This window comes from Rattus norvegicus, chromosome 3 (genome assembly GCF_021556685.1).
Source record: "Rattus norvegicus strain SHRSP/BbbUtx chromosome 3, alternate assembly SHRSP_T2T, whole genome shotgun sequence".
Lineage (NCBI taxonomy): Eukaryota > Metazoa > Chordata > Mammalia > Rodentia > Muridae > Rattus > Rattus norvegicus.
The window spans coordinates 81,683,668-81,699,291 of record NC_141536.1 but is presented as its reverse complement, the minus strand read 5'-3'; the positions used below and the strand labels follow the sequence as shown (position 1 = coordinate 81,699,291).

The following is a 15,624-nucleotide window of genomic DNA, read 5'->3' as shown; positions in this document are numbered from 1 at the left end:
GAAGTCTGATTTTAAATGAGTGGGAAAATCTATTTCTTTTGTTCCAAGTCATGAAGTCTGTGTTATTTGTCATGGCAATCTTAAGAAACAAGCACAAATGGATAGGGCTTTCTTATTTGTGATTAAATAAGATGTAAGTAGGTTATTGAGTAAACTTTACGTTGACAATTATTGTTATTTATTTGCAGGAAATTAGAAAATATTTGTGAAGGCATCAGAGTTCTGAAACTAAATTATTGCTAGAAGAATACATTTTAATATAAAAATCCATGTATGATACTTTCTCATGCTTATTGGTCCCAGAGCATAAAAGACCTCATCTGGCATAAAGTATTCTGAGGAAACAAGAGTGGAAGTAATAATTTAAGCAGTTTTTTCATTCATAATGTTCTGGTCAACAATAGAGAAGTAGACCATGTTAATGTCAAGAATAACTGTACCATAAACTAAACAGGCCAAGCTTTGATGCTGACACTTTTCAACAGAATTTCTGAATATTTGAATATTTAGGAAACAGAGACTGAAATCCAGGAAAGTATCAGTTGGAATTAAATGGCCAGGTTCAAGAAAATATAAATATTATATACAATGAATACTTTAAAATATTTATTTATTCTGTGTGTCAGGGAGCAGTGTTTACGGCATGATAGACATGTAGAGGAAAATGAGCAACTTACAAAAGTGAGTTCGTCCTTTCATTTTCTGGGTTCCCTGCCTCAAACTCAAATCATCAGGTTTTGTGGCAAGTATCTTTACCTGCTGTGTTGTCATCCTGACCCACATTGTTCATTTTAATATTAGAGTTATCTTTTTCTGGGTAAATAATTGAAAAAAACTACTAGAAAATAATTAGTCTAAATCATATTTTAGAAAGTGAATTTTGTGAAATAAATCTGGGAAACATATGTAAATAGCTGTGCTACTTTAAAAGTTTGAATTCTATAGTGTGTCGTCTATATAAGCTAAAGATACTGGTCTTGCAAATGAATACAATATATGAAAGAGTGATTCAGGAAAGCTTTACTGGTGAATCCCCTCAATTTGTATATCTGAACATGTTCCCAGATACAGTTGGAAGTATGGATTACTAATAAAAATGGTCCAAATATTAAAGTTTTCTATTTTCTGATGAATTTAGCAATTGTAATCAGTTGAGATAGCAAACACTGCCCTTCTAAATTAGTTCTTATTGGCTGACACATGTAAAATATTGACTTTTGAGATTAAAATGGTTAATATTGACAATTGTGTAATGTTCAGTATGTACTTTTAAGTGTCTATCTCATGTAGCCCAGGCTGGACTTCAGCTTGTTATAGAGCTAAAAATGACCTTAAACTGTGGATCTCTCTTCCTCTACTTCCTGCGTCATGGGAAGCCAGGTGTGTGCTCATAAGCAAGATTGACAATGCTGGGATAGAGGCCAGGGCTTTCTGTATGGCAGGCAAGCAAGCATACTATCAGTACAACTTCGTCCTCTGCTCTCTCCTATGTGGTTCAATCTCATAAGTAAAATACTTAGGAGGATGGAGTAAAAACATAAGCAACCTGATAAAACCAACAAATATATTTCTATACAAGCATAATTGTAATACTGACTTAAAGATATATTGTAATCAACATCTTAAGCTTGAGAACTTAGCTACATTAAGGTATTTTTTATAAAAGAAAAAATTTAAAAAAAAAGCTTGCTTCCTTGTGGCATGATAATACAAGTAGACTTTCAAAAATGATGATAAAGCTATCATCACCCTGGTATTTTGCAGAACTGCATTTTTGTTTTTCAGAAAGTGTATTTGAAATATAATAGTATTTAACACTATGTGGAGGGATTGATTGGGTATGTTACTGCACACCTCTCCCTACTCCTCCTCAACTAACTAATATATGCTTACCCAATCCCACAATGGTTATCAGGAGACAGACATAAGCAATATGGATGTACAAGTGACAGCATTATTATCCAATGTGACTTCAAACATTTTGTACACAGTTTGGTTTCAAAGTCTTTAATCCATAACTACAGATAGCTAGTATAGTTTTTTTTTCTGAGAGCTACAAAATAAGAGTCCCTTTAGTGGAAGATGAATATCAAAAGACAGGCTATGTATAACACTACATGTAAACAAAGGTAGGACTTTTGGTTTCCGGTCCTGAATGCCAGCAAAGTGCTATGTTATAGGACACAAACTTCACAATTCTTGTTCTGCTAGGTGGTACCGACATTCTAAAATCTTAGGCTCATGTGATATCCACATTTCAAATCATAGATTACAGTGTTGCAACATAACTTTAATCCTCAGTAGCCACAATCTTTTTTGTAAAGACTGAGTCAAAAGAGGACAGTGGGCATTTTGAATTAGACAGACTCCTAACAGGTGGCCTGTCTCTCATTAGTCAGGGACAACCTGCTTTGTAAAGGTTTTATGCAGCACAACTGCACATTTGGTACTGCTTTGTTTTTGACAGTTTAGCCAAAGACATGTAAAAGCAAATCAATTTCCCATGTGTCCTTTGGTGATAGTTCTGCCATTCGAATAATTCACTTAATCATGTGACTGTGCTAAAGAGGATGTATCAGGTCAGCATTTCCTCCAAGTACATTTTGCAGGTCACTAAACTGAAAAGCTTTCCAAGAGTGAGATTGCAGACTGAATGTATTATCACATTACCTCTAAGAGCTCCCAGAATAACATAACTCACTACTTTGTTTAAATAGAACTCAAAAGCTGACAAGTGTATTCATGCTGCCATACACATTTATTTTGAAATAGATAGATAGATAGATAGATAGATAGATAGATAGATAGATAGATAGATAGATGGATGGATGGATAGATAGATAGATAGACAGACAGACAGATAGCATTGATGACATAGAACTTTTATGTTAATAGATAGGTACTACCATCTCCCCCACCACTATCTAGTCTGTGGCAATAATTTTCACACTTTATATCTTTAAAACATTCTATAGCAGCTAATGCTTTGAGCATTGTGACCGGCACTGTTCTTCCAAGGACTATACATGCTATATGATATTTTCTTTGCAATTCTTACTTTTAAAAATGAAAGAGAAGTCTTCATGCTTTGTTGATAAAAGTGTCCTCTCTGAAATGGTCTGAAAAGAAGGAAAAGAGAGAGGAAGAAGAGGAAGGAAACAGGGAAGAATGGTGTGAAATTAAAAACAAAAACTAAATGTGATAAACAATTGTTTCTAGTATGAAGTGATTGCTGTATCTGGCTGTTTCTCATCTATTGCTAAGTTTATTAACTTCTTCACTATAAGACTCATTTTCTATATTTTTATTGGGGCACAAGATACTTTTAAGTATTTTACACACAGCTTGAGCAATTTAAAATCCTAAATCTCTATAAAATAATATCATAAAAAACCCTACTATCAGAAAGAACTGAAGGCATTCTACTATCCTTTTAAAAGATGAATTGGAACACATGGTGTAGTCAAGAGGTTAAGCACCTTTCTGCTTGACCTACTGACACAGCAAAGCCTTACTCAAAAGGCTATCAAGTCAGCTGGAGGATGTTGACAAACCACTTAAAATTTTACATGACAAGAAGAACTACCACAATATTAAAAGTGAGGAAAAATTCCAACATCAGGGATTACTACAAAGATGGAGTAATGAAAATAATATGCTTGAACATGAACAAATACATAACATCAGAACTCGCCAACACACCATACCCCCCCCCCACACACACACACACACACATACACACACCACACCACACTTAAATAATCTTTGTCAAATGAGCAAAGGGAATTTGACACAGAAAAAGAATAGTCCTTATAAATAAAGCTGACAAAATTATATGCCCACATGCAAAAATTTTAATTTGAATATAGACCCAAGATACTTCAAAATGTTATTGCAAATAAATAGTAGACACACACACACAAACATATACACAAATAGACTGACACATATCCAAAACTATGGAAGTGTTAAAAAGCAACATTGGAAAAATTCTATAAAACTGTAGATTTGGTGATGAACTTCTAGACTAAGTACCAAGGTCTTAATTCTTAAAAGAAAGAAATTGAAAGACATTAAATGGTTGCAAATAAAATTAAAAAACAAATCTAAAAAAAATCTCCCCCATAACCCTTTTGTTGTCTGAGATATAACATTAAGTGAACCAGTACACAAGGCAAGAAAGAGATGCAATATTTACAAAAGTCAGAAAAAGTCATGGAAACTTGTGAGGTATAACACTGTGTTAAGTTTGATGACAAAATTGATACAGGTCATTTTTGTATTATTTAAAAATGAAAAAGTGAGAAATCTTAGCTAAGAAATAATGTCAAGGTCTACTTGTAAGAGACAAAAATTTTAAACTAAAGCTTTTTTGAGCATATTTCTGGTTTTTAAAGTAGCAGTGAATATAATGTGTGTACTGTTATGACATATAGTGATACAGAATATTAGCTTCTTTATTTCAATGTGTCATTAAACTGTTAAAGTATTACTTACTTCCCTAAGAATCCTCCATACAATGCTTGAATTACCGTAGATGCACAGAACACATGAAACTCAGGAAGGATGACCAAAATGCGAATGCTTCACTCCTTCTTTAAAAGGGGAACAAGAATAGCCTTGGGAGGGAGTAGGGAGGCAAAGTTTAGAACAGAAGCAGAAGGAACACCCATTCAGAGCCTGCCCCACATGTGGCCCATACATATACAGCCACCAAACTAGATAAGATGGATGAAGCAAAGAAGTGTAGGCCGACAGGAACCGGATATAGATCTCTCCTGAGAGACACAGTCAGAATGCAGCAAATACATAGGCGAATGCCAGCAGCAAACCACTGAACTGAGAACGGGACCCCGGTTGAAGGAATCTTAGAAAGGACTGAAAAAGCTTGAAGGGGCTTGAGACCCCATATGAACAACGATGCCAACCAACCAGAGCTTCCAGGGACTAAGCTACTACCCAAAGCCTATACATGGACTGACCCTGGATTCCAACTGCATATGTAGCAATGAATAGCCTAGTAAGAGCACCAGTGGAAAGGGAAGCCCTTGGTCCTGCCAAGACTGAACCCCCAGTGAATGTGATTGTTGGGGGGGAGTGTGGTAATGGGGGAGGATGGAGAGGGAAACACCCATATAGAAGGTGAGGGGGAGGGGTTAGGGGGATGTTGGCCCGGAAACCTGGAAGGGGAATAACAATCTAAATGTAAATAAGAAATACTCGTTAATAAAGAAGAAAAAAAGAAGAATCCTCCATACCTGCGTTTATTTTTTTTTGTCTAAACAATAAATTAGATTGTGTGTGGGTGTCTCCTTTCCCTCGTTGAACACTGTTAATCCTACTGACATGACCAACCCTTAACTATCCATGCTCAGAAATTCTGCAGTACTATTGAATTTAGTCTTTCCACTCAAATTTGTGACTGATATCTCTTTAGTCAGGAATTTGCCATTGTAGTTTGTGTCTGATTTCATGAGTCTCAATGTGTGTATATATATATATATATATATATATATATATATATATATATATGTATGTATATCAGAGCTGAATAGAAATTACAAGCTTTTAATTGAATATAGGATAAAATGGAAAAAGTCACAAAAGTATTCCCTGACAAAATGAAGTTAGTGTTGTGCCTGAATGAAAGAAGCAGTTAATTAAATGAATTGCAGTGAATATTATTCCACCAGAAGTCACAGCATATGCATGGGGCATCTAATTGGAAAAAGAAAAGAGTTCTGAATAAGGGAAATAAGTCATATATTGCTAATTAGGGAGTGCAGAGGTTATGAAGAGAATACATCAGATGTGTGAATACCTGAACACAGCGCATTTTGAAAAATAAACTTTTTCTGTCTTTTTTATTGGATATTTCATTTATTTACATTTCAAATGTTGTCCCCTTTCCCAGTTCCCCGTCTGGAACTTTCGCTCCCATTCTCCCCCTTCTGATTCTATGAGGGTGCTCCCCACCCACCCATGTACTCCCACCTCCCTGCCCTGGCATTTCCCTAAAACTGGGGCACTGAGCCTTCCCAGGACCAAGGGCCCCTCCTCTCATTGATGCCCAACAAGGCCATCCTCTGCTACATATGCGAGTGGGGCCAGGGGTCACTCCATGTGTACTTTTTGTTTAGTGTTTTAGTCCCTGGGAGCTCTGGTGGGTCTGGTTGAAAGAGAAATTTCCTTTTCATGTGCATAGATTTGTGTCATCAGTATAGATGACTTCACATAATTCTGTAAATTCACATAGATGTGTAAACTAACAATTATGTACTGGTATCCACAAATTTTCCAAAGTGGTGTGCAATAAAATGATATTTAAAACCAATTATTGTAATAGAGAGATGACTCCAAGGTTAAAAGCACTTGCTGCTCTTGTAGAATACCCCAGTTTCATCTCCATTAGCCATAACCGATGATTGACAAATGACTGTAACTCCAGCTTTAGTGGATGTGATGCCCTGTTCTGGAATGTGTAGGCACCTACAGTTCATTACACAAGAACATATGTGCTTATACATACATAACTGAAAATCATTAAAAAACTACAACATCACTTAATGATACAAACAAGTGAATCAAGATCAAGTCTGTGATAAAACTTATGTCAAGAATTACCACTCAGCCAGAATACAGCAAATACAGAGGCGAATGCCAGCAGCAAACCACTGAACTGAGAATAGGTCCCCTATTGAAGGAATCAGAGAAAGAACTGGAAGAGCTTGAAGGGGCTCGAGACCCCAAAAGTACAACAATGTCAAGCAACCAGAGCTTCCAGGGACTAAGCCACTACCTAAAGACTATACATGGACTGACCCTGGACTCTGACCCCATAGGTAGCAATGAATATCCTAGTAAGAGCACCAGTGGAAGGGGAAGCCCTGGGTCCTGCTAAGACTGAACCCACAGTGAACTAGACTGTTGGGGGGAGGGCGGCAATGGGGGGAGGGTGGGGAGGGGAACACCCATAAGGAAGGGGAGGGGGGAGGGGGATGTTTGCCCGGAAACCGGGAAAGGGAATAACACTTGAAATGTATATAAGAAATACTCAAGTTAATAAAAAAAAAAAAGAAAAGAAAAGAAAAAAAAAAAGAAAAGAAAAGAATTACCACTCAGGCTTTGAAACAGCTCAATTGCTTTTCCTTTTTGTCGCATGTGCCTGAGTGGAAGAAGTTTAGCTCACAAACACTCTGAATCCACTGCAAGATGGGGTTGGTTTCCCTCACTGGATATTTGTAGGGAAAGGAGTCTTTGAGCTTCACCTTGTCCCGTTTTTATTTTCATTCCTGTTTCAACAGGAAAATACACCAAATTCTAATTATGATCCATTTTACTATTCCATCTGTCATAGACATTGCATTGTCCAAAATGTGCAGCGACTTCTCTTATTATGTTCTTGCAGCATGTTTAGGCTGCATGACTACAGACTTCTATAGTCTTGATTTAACATTTAATACCACTAATAATAAACTCTTACCGGTCACACAACTTAGTTTTAGTTTTCTAAATATTAGGTGTATAGAAATATTTATTTCTAGATAGGTCATTTATACAGAGAGATAAACATATTCCTTCTCTTTTTCTATCTCTCGCATTTCTTCTTTCTTTCCTTTCTCCTTTTGCTTTGCCATATCTCCCTCTGTCTACACTTCATATTCTAATCTCCCCTCTCTCCTCTTCCCTCTCTCTGAATTTCATATTCAAATATCTACTACTTTTTTATTTATAAATCTATCTACTTTTTTATTTCTTCCATCTTACCTTCTTCCATTCCCTTCCACCGGACCCCTCACCCTTCTCACTTTCTATCACTCCCTCTACCACTATCTCCTGACTGCATCTCTTTCCCATTTCACCTCCTTCTCCTTCTCTTCCATTCTTTATATACCTTAATTCAACCAAGCCCAGGGCTCCTGCAAATGCTAAGCAAGTGTTGTCCCATTTAGCAATACGTCTATCTCCTCGAGTATCAATTCTTTAAATCAAAAATACTAATCATAAAATGATCCAATGTATGTTCTTGCCTAGTTTCTTAGACAGAATCATATGTAGATTTCAATGTAAAACACATAATTAAAGTTATTTAAATAGTATGGTTGAATCTCAACATTCAGCTCTTGAACCTGTAACTAAAAGTAAACTTAACAAAGTTTAGAATCATAGAAAAAGCAGAGATTTATGAATGCAATTTAAGGGACTTGAATTTGCTTTAATGTCAACTGATGGTTATATAATTACTTCATTCTGGACTATAGTCAATTTGATTTCCTTTTGGGAATATAATACATTTAAAATTATAAAGAAGATAGAAAGATGTGTGGAAAATAACTTTTACTGCAAGATCATTTATACAAATAAACAATAATTGATAGTATTCATGGTATATTAAGATGCATATTCAAACATAAGACAAAAATAGTCTTTATATATCTCAAATATCCCCATTTTTTTACAAAATGCTAGAAAATACAACTTAATTTAATAAGCAGGGAATAGATAGATAGATAGATGATAGATAGATAGATAGATAGATAGATAGATAGATAGATAGATAGATATATTTGAGGGTTAGTATGAATTCCTAATACAGTAGAAGCTCCCCCTCCCACGAAACATATTTCAGGGAATCTAATAGAAATAACCAAATAATGGGGGAGACCAAAACCCAAACTGTACTTCTCTTGTCACCAGGTGTACTTTGTAATCCAGGTATTAGGTTATATGTAATCAAATTGTTGACCAAAGAGGTCCTAGGGAACTCCCCAAATATCCTAGGCTGTTGGCAAGGCTCCAGGTTACTCACCACAAATTGACAGCAAGACTCCATTTCAGAAGACAACGCCTAAACAATTCATGAAATGGAGATGTTGAAATCATGCCTACATAGTGTCTTAACCCATATGGTCATGTATCTTTAGTACAAGAAGGAATTCTGCATGCTATCAAAAGAGAAGCATAAACAGGAACCCAGTCATAACCTTTTGATCTGCAATGGTGTCTTGCTTGCAAGATATTCTACTACATTGGTAGCAAGAAGAACATCCAGTATCTTATTCAAGTCCCACTCCATGAAATGCAAACCATACCCAACACTGCTTAGGTAATAAAGTACCAGAGACTAGATAGCCCAGGGACCTTGAGGTAAACCAAAGACTACTGTTCTCCAAAAAGTTAATCCAAAAGAAAAATTTAACAATAAAATGGATCCTTATGACATTCTGCTGAAGTCATAGATTAGTACCTTGTTCAGCCACTATCAGAGAAGTTTCCTCTAGCAGCAGATGTGAACAAATACAGAGATTTATAGATACATGATATCATAATATGAGGGACCTTTAAACACTCAGCCCTAAATTGAATGTCTCCATCAAATAAATATCTCCCTTCTGGAACCAAAGAACCCTACAAAAGAGGAAGCAAAAAAAAAGTGTAAGATCCAGAGTGGGTAGAGGACCCCCTAAAGCAAAACTCTAGAAATCAACATGATCAAAGCACATATGAACTCACAGCGACAGATGTAGCATGCACAGAGTCTGTGCATATATATCATGGTTTTCAGTTTAGTGTAATTCTTGAGTGTAGAAACTGGTAGGTCTCTGATTCTTGTGTCATTTCTTGGGATTTTGTCTTTTAGTTTCTTACCTTGTCTTGTTATGATTTGATAGTTTTTATCTAATTATATTATATTTTATTATTATCCCTGAGCAGCCTGTTTGTTTTCTAATGAGAAAGAAATGGAGAGGGTCTAAATGGGCTGGGAAGTGGTAAGAAACTGGGAAAGTAGAGGGAAGGGAAACTGCAAACAGAATATATTACGTGAAAAATCAATTTTTAGTAAAATGAAAACATAAATAAGTGGGAAAAGATGATAATTTTGTGGAAGTACAGTTACTTGATCTTAGAAAAATATTCCAAAAGTGCATATTGGAGAAATAAACCAACATTTATAAAAGATGGTTCTGGACGGATGATCAAAATGTGAATGCTTCACTCCTTCTTTAAATGAGGAAAAAGAATACCCTTGGCAGGGAAGGGAGAGGCAAAGATTAAAACAGAGACTGAAGGAACACCCATTCAGAGCCTGCCCCACATGTGGCCCATACATATACAGCCACCCAATTAGACAAGATGGATGAAGCAAAGAAGTGCAGACCGACAGGAGCCGGATGTAGATCGCTCCTGAGAGACACAGCCAGAATACAGCAAATACAGAGGCGAATGCCAGCAGCAAACCACTGAACTGAGAATAGGTCCCCTATTGAAGGAATCAGAGAAAGAACTGGAAGAGCTTGAAGGGGCTCGAGACCCCAAAAGTACAACAATGTCAAGCAACCAGAGCTTCCAGGGACTAAGCCACTACCTAAAGACTATACATGGACTGACCCTGGACTCTGACCCCATAGGTAGCAATGAATATCCTAGTAAGAGCACCAGTGGAAGGGGAAGCCCTGGGTCCTGCTAAGACTGAACCCCCAGTGAACTAGTCTATGGGGGGAGGGCGGCAATGGGGGGAGGGTTGGGAGGGGAACACCCATAAGGAAGGGGAGGGGGGAGGAGGATGTTTGCCCGGAAACCGGGAAAGGGAATAACACTCGAAATGTATATAAGAAATACTCAAGTTAATAAAAAAAATAAAAAAAGATGGTTCTGGAAAATCTATATTTCACCATAAGTAAAAAAAAATAAGCAAAAATCAAAACAAAACAAATAAAAACCAAAAAAGTGAATCCTTACTTCTCCCTCTCCACAGAACTCAATTGTAAATAGATAAGTGTCTTTATTTTAGTTTGCTTCTGTTTGTCTGACAATGTCCCTCTGACCATAGCAGCTTTTTCAACTTTGATTCTAAATTAATTAATTAATTAATTTATTTATTTATTTATTTATTTATTTATAATTCAAATGTTGTGCCCCTTCCTGGTCTTCCCTCCACAACCCCGTTACCTCTATTCCCCTCATCTTTGCCTCTAAGAGAGTGCTTTCCCACCCATCCAGAAGTGTTTCAGAGACTAGGCCTAAGTTTTTATTTCTCAGAAATGAAAAAAAGGATTCAGGAAACTGTAGTCAGCCAACCACGGCTGTGAGCAGTCAATCCAAGGATATCTTGTCATCTGAAGTAAGAACAGGGAGGTAGAATGAATAAACAGGCCTCCAGTAAGGTCTGCAGAGCCTATCCAACTGTAGAATCACTCAGAACCTTAGAGACAGAGCTAACCAATCAGGACAAAAGACCACACACCCTGCCCCAGAATTCCCCTAACTCACAATAAAAGCTGGGCCTGAAAGTCTTCTAAATGTCTTCATTCCTGAATGGAGAGACTTCTACATGCAGGTTAAAAACTCTTTGCTTTCTTTATATGGAGTTGCAATCCCTTCAGATCCTTCAGTACTTTTCCTAACTCTTCCATTGGGGTCTTTGGGTTCAGTACAATTGTTGGCTATATCTGCATCTGTCTTAGTCAGGTACAGGTAGAGCCTCTCAGAGGACAGCTATGCCAGGGTCCTGTCTAGCTTACATGTTCAAGTCTCTATTCATTACTCAAGATAATCAAAACAAGATGCAAGGTAGGTCTGCTTGCTACTCTGTACAGCATACTTCTGTTCAAGGCATGTACTTAAAACGAAGAATATCCAGCAGAAACTACTATAGAGGAACAGACCCATGTTCAGTGTTCTTATGAAGCCTCAGGCCACATGCCAAAGGAATGATGTCTGCTCTGGACTGGAGTGTTTTACATCCACTAACAATAAAGGCAATCCTCACAAAACACTATTAAGTCTGTCTGATCGAAGCAATTCCTCTGTGAAGATTGTTAAGCTGTGTCAAGATGAAAGTCAAAGCTAACTAGGGCCATGTAATACCTATTGTCTTAAAACTACTGGTGGAGAAAATAGGACATGTACTTCAACTTACAGGCACAAGGTCAGATTTTCTCAATAGAACCCTAGTACCTAAAGAAAGAAAGTCAACAACCAAGAAATGAAATCTCATGAAACCAAGAGGTTTCTGTGTGTCCAGAAAGGGAAACTATGGCAAACCACAGGATGAGAGAAATCCTCATTGCTTATACACCAAAATAAAAAAAAATATAGAAAGAACATATTTAGAATATACAAGAATCGCTTCTCGGCCTTTTGGCTAAGATCAAGTGTAGAATATACAAGAAACTCAAATAAATAAACACTAAACCCTGAACAAACCAATTAAAAAGAGGGCAAGGGCAAGGGCAAGAGAATTGTACAGAAGAAGCAAATGTTAATAACCAAATTAATAATGTTCCATATCCTTAGCTCTCAGCAAAATGCAGATTAAAACTACCCAAAAAAACTTTTTTTCTTGTTTCCAGCACCTCTCAGCCATATAAATGATAAGGATGGCTAGCGTGTACATGAAGTAAGGGACTCTTGAACTATACATCTGTTAGTATGTATGTGTGTATGTAACAAGTGGAAATACTAGTTTATTTTTATGAAAGTATCAATACATAGAAATAAGAATCTCTTGCTTCTATTAGTGGAAGACCATTCATATCTTGGTAATTTGACCTCTTAAAAGTCTTACAGTACTGGTCTTGCACACAGTTTAATGTTCTTTTTCAAAAATAGTGTCACACTTCATTTTATAAAAGTAGAAGCATTGCATATATATTTGAAAATAAATTTAGTGGGCAACCAAGTGAACACTAAGCACACAGTCAACCAGTAGTCATATGCCCTAGCTATATAATCAGAGATACAGTCTCTCTCTCTCTCTCTCTCTCTCTCTCTCTCTCTCTCTCTCTCTCTCTCTCTCTCTCTGTCTCTCTCTCTCTTTGTCTCTCTCTCTCTCTCTCTCTCTCTCTCTCTCTCTCTCTCTCTCTCTCTCTGCCAATGTTCAAGGCTATTCAATGTTGCAGAACTTGCAAGAATCATGAAAGAAGGATTAATTACCTTATATGATCTTCACAAATTATATATTAATATTCTCTAACTTTTATAACAAGTTCATACAAATTTGATGTCTTGAAACAACTGAAAGTATATATTGTAGATTTTAGGGTGAAAGCAGGTCTTGCTTTCAAAGAAAGGCTATGGAGGAGAAACTTGCTTCATTTTTTTCTCCTAGTTTCTATAATGGCATTTGTGAGATTCTTTGGCTCATAGCTCCTTCCTCCATCTTCACAGCCAGGACTATACCATCTTTTCTGTCTGTCTCTGCTTCCTTGGGTTTCCATCTGCTCTATCAGATGGCCTTCATCCATCCTGCAATAGACTCTCCTCACCAAGATCACATCTGCAAAATCTCCTTTACCATAGAAGGTGTCATTCACAGGTTCTTCAGTCATGGTCTGGAATTTTTGAAAATTAGCATTTATCCTATTTCATGCAGGAAATTGGGCATTCTCCTAATTCATCTCTGAAATCCATTCAACATGATTCCCCACCTCCGCTTGGTAGAGCTATTAGAACAGATTTCCTTCCCTCTTGAGTCTCAAGGTATGCACAACAGATATATTAGGTAGGCAATGCTTATAACATTTGTCAAGTTTTTCAAAACAAAATATATATGCTGAGAGTTTTCTATACCGAAATTACTTTATTATAATATACATTAGTGACTTAGTTCCCAGGGTCCTGTGGATCTCCGTATGTCTGATCTTCAATTCTATTCTACAATTTCTTCTGTTGATGATACCTGTGGAGCCATTTTATGTTCTTAGAATCCAAGACTATAGTCCCCTAGCTGCAGTCATGTCACATGAGTTATACTAAGATAACTCATTATATTATAGGAATTTCTTTACTCCTTCTTATTCAAATGTTTCTGTTCAAAATTTTTCAGCTAAATAGATCATATGTGATGGGAAAGACCAAGGTAAATTTAGATTCTTTATTTAAGGCTTTTTACTATTGTTTGTTTCTTGTAAATTGGTTTTTCAAGATCCTGGTCTGGTTTCTAATCTCCTACTTCCTGTCTCTCCCATATGTTAACAGTAAAAATATTTACCTGAGTCATGCACGCCCCATTTATTACTAACCAGGTTGCAACATTTTGACAGAAGTTTCAATTAAAAGTTATAGAGCTAAGGCTAAGTGGATGCATAATGATTGCCTTTAACCTAGAATCAAATTTAGTTTACAGAACTCAAATGAAAAATCACGTATTCATAATCTCAGTGCTAGAGAAGCAGATACAGAAGAGCCATGGCTTGCTCATGAACCAGTCTGCCAACTGAGCAAGCTTCTGGCTGATGACAGCTGCTGTCTCCCAAACAAACAAACAAACAAAGCAAACAATGATGGCCTGGAGGCTTGTACTCCAAGTGTTCCTGTGGCTTCATGTGCATATACACACACTGCATAACTACACCACATCCATATATATTCATGCAAACTCATACATACATGAATATAATAAATTCAGAAAAAGGTTGTAATACTTCAGCATTATCCCTGGAAGTAGCAGAAAATAAGAAAAGGAACCTAGTTTTAAAGAAATTCCTTCAAAACCAATAAGAAATATTAGGAAGTTCATTTGGACATTTTTGACCTTGTAAGCAGCACTCCTCTCAGAGTAGATGTCTTTGTAAGAAGGAATAGAATATTACGAGGGATAGAATTTGTGCTGTTAGAAGATTTCTCTCTCTAATATTTTATCAGTTTTCACTTAAGGCCATAAGTCAAAGCTGTCCCTTGTTTATTATCCTGCACATGATGTGCACTTGGAAAATTTACCTATTCCCTACAATAAAAATAAACTTCAAAACCTTGAGGCAAAACCAAGAAAATAAAGAAGCTGAATGGAAGTCATGTATTTTTTTAAAGAGCAGTGAAAGTGCATGTGTAAAAGACCAAGAATGCACTGAAGACTGCGATTGATCCTCAAATGTACTGAGAGAATTCAGTGAAGTAAAACGTTATGACACATGTCAGTCATCAGAGGGAGAAGTGCTCCAAAGAGAATACACATTTTGTTTTGCATTCAGACTGTTCAAAACAAACGCCATTTCACTTTCAAGAAGTGCTTTTTGAATAATTTTTCTGAGTCAAAAATGAACTTTGATTATTTTCTTACCCATTTACACATAGGAAAAGTTGCATGCTGAAATAAATTTAACAAATTAAAAATTTCACTAAGATTTTAATCCACACATTAAACATGGGTTATATACAAAATGAGCCCCTATTGATTATATAGGAAGGTGGGAAACTTCCTCATTCTACTAAAATTTCCACTCAAAAATTTTCAGTGATAAATATTTCATGCAAATTAGACTTGTTTTGATGTGTATCTGTATATCTGAGTGGGCTCTACTTCTGCTGATCTTATGTGATGGCTAATAGTAACTTTTGGCTTGAGAAAATCTAGAATAACTATGGAGACTAGCTTCTTGGCATGCCTGTGAATGTTTGCAAATGGTAAGTTTAGGTCAATAGAAGTAAGAACGTCCAACTTAAATGTGGGCAACACTATTCTGTAGGCTGGGTTTTGCACTGTGTATTATTGAGAAAATCTGCTGGCCATCTTAATTTACTCTTTTCTGCTTCCTGTCTGTGGGAAAAAATATGACCAGTTGCCTTTTCTGTGTATTCTATTACAGTACCAAGAATAGTCGGTAACACAGTGGCATGTTACAT

The 15,624-nt window shown here is 36.5% G+C and overlaps 1 protein-coding gene and 1 pseudogene across 6 annotated transcripts in view; one reads left to right on the top strand and one right to left on the bottom strand.

Moving 5' to 3' along the window:
- Lrrc4c (leucine rich repeat containing 4C) overlaps positions 1-15,624 on the bottom strand; it is a 1,368,573-nt gene that overhangs the window by 1,269,587 nt on the left and 83,362 nt on the right.
- Positions 12,126-12,201, top strand: LOC147995589 (U2 spliceosomal RNA; annotated as a pseudogene).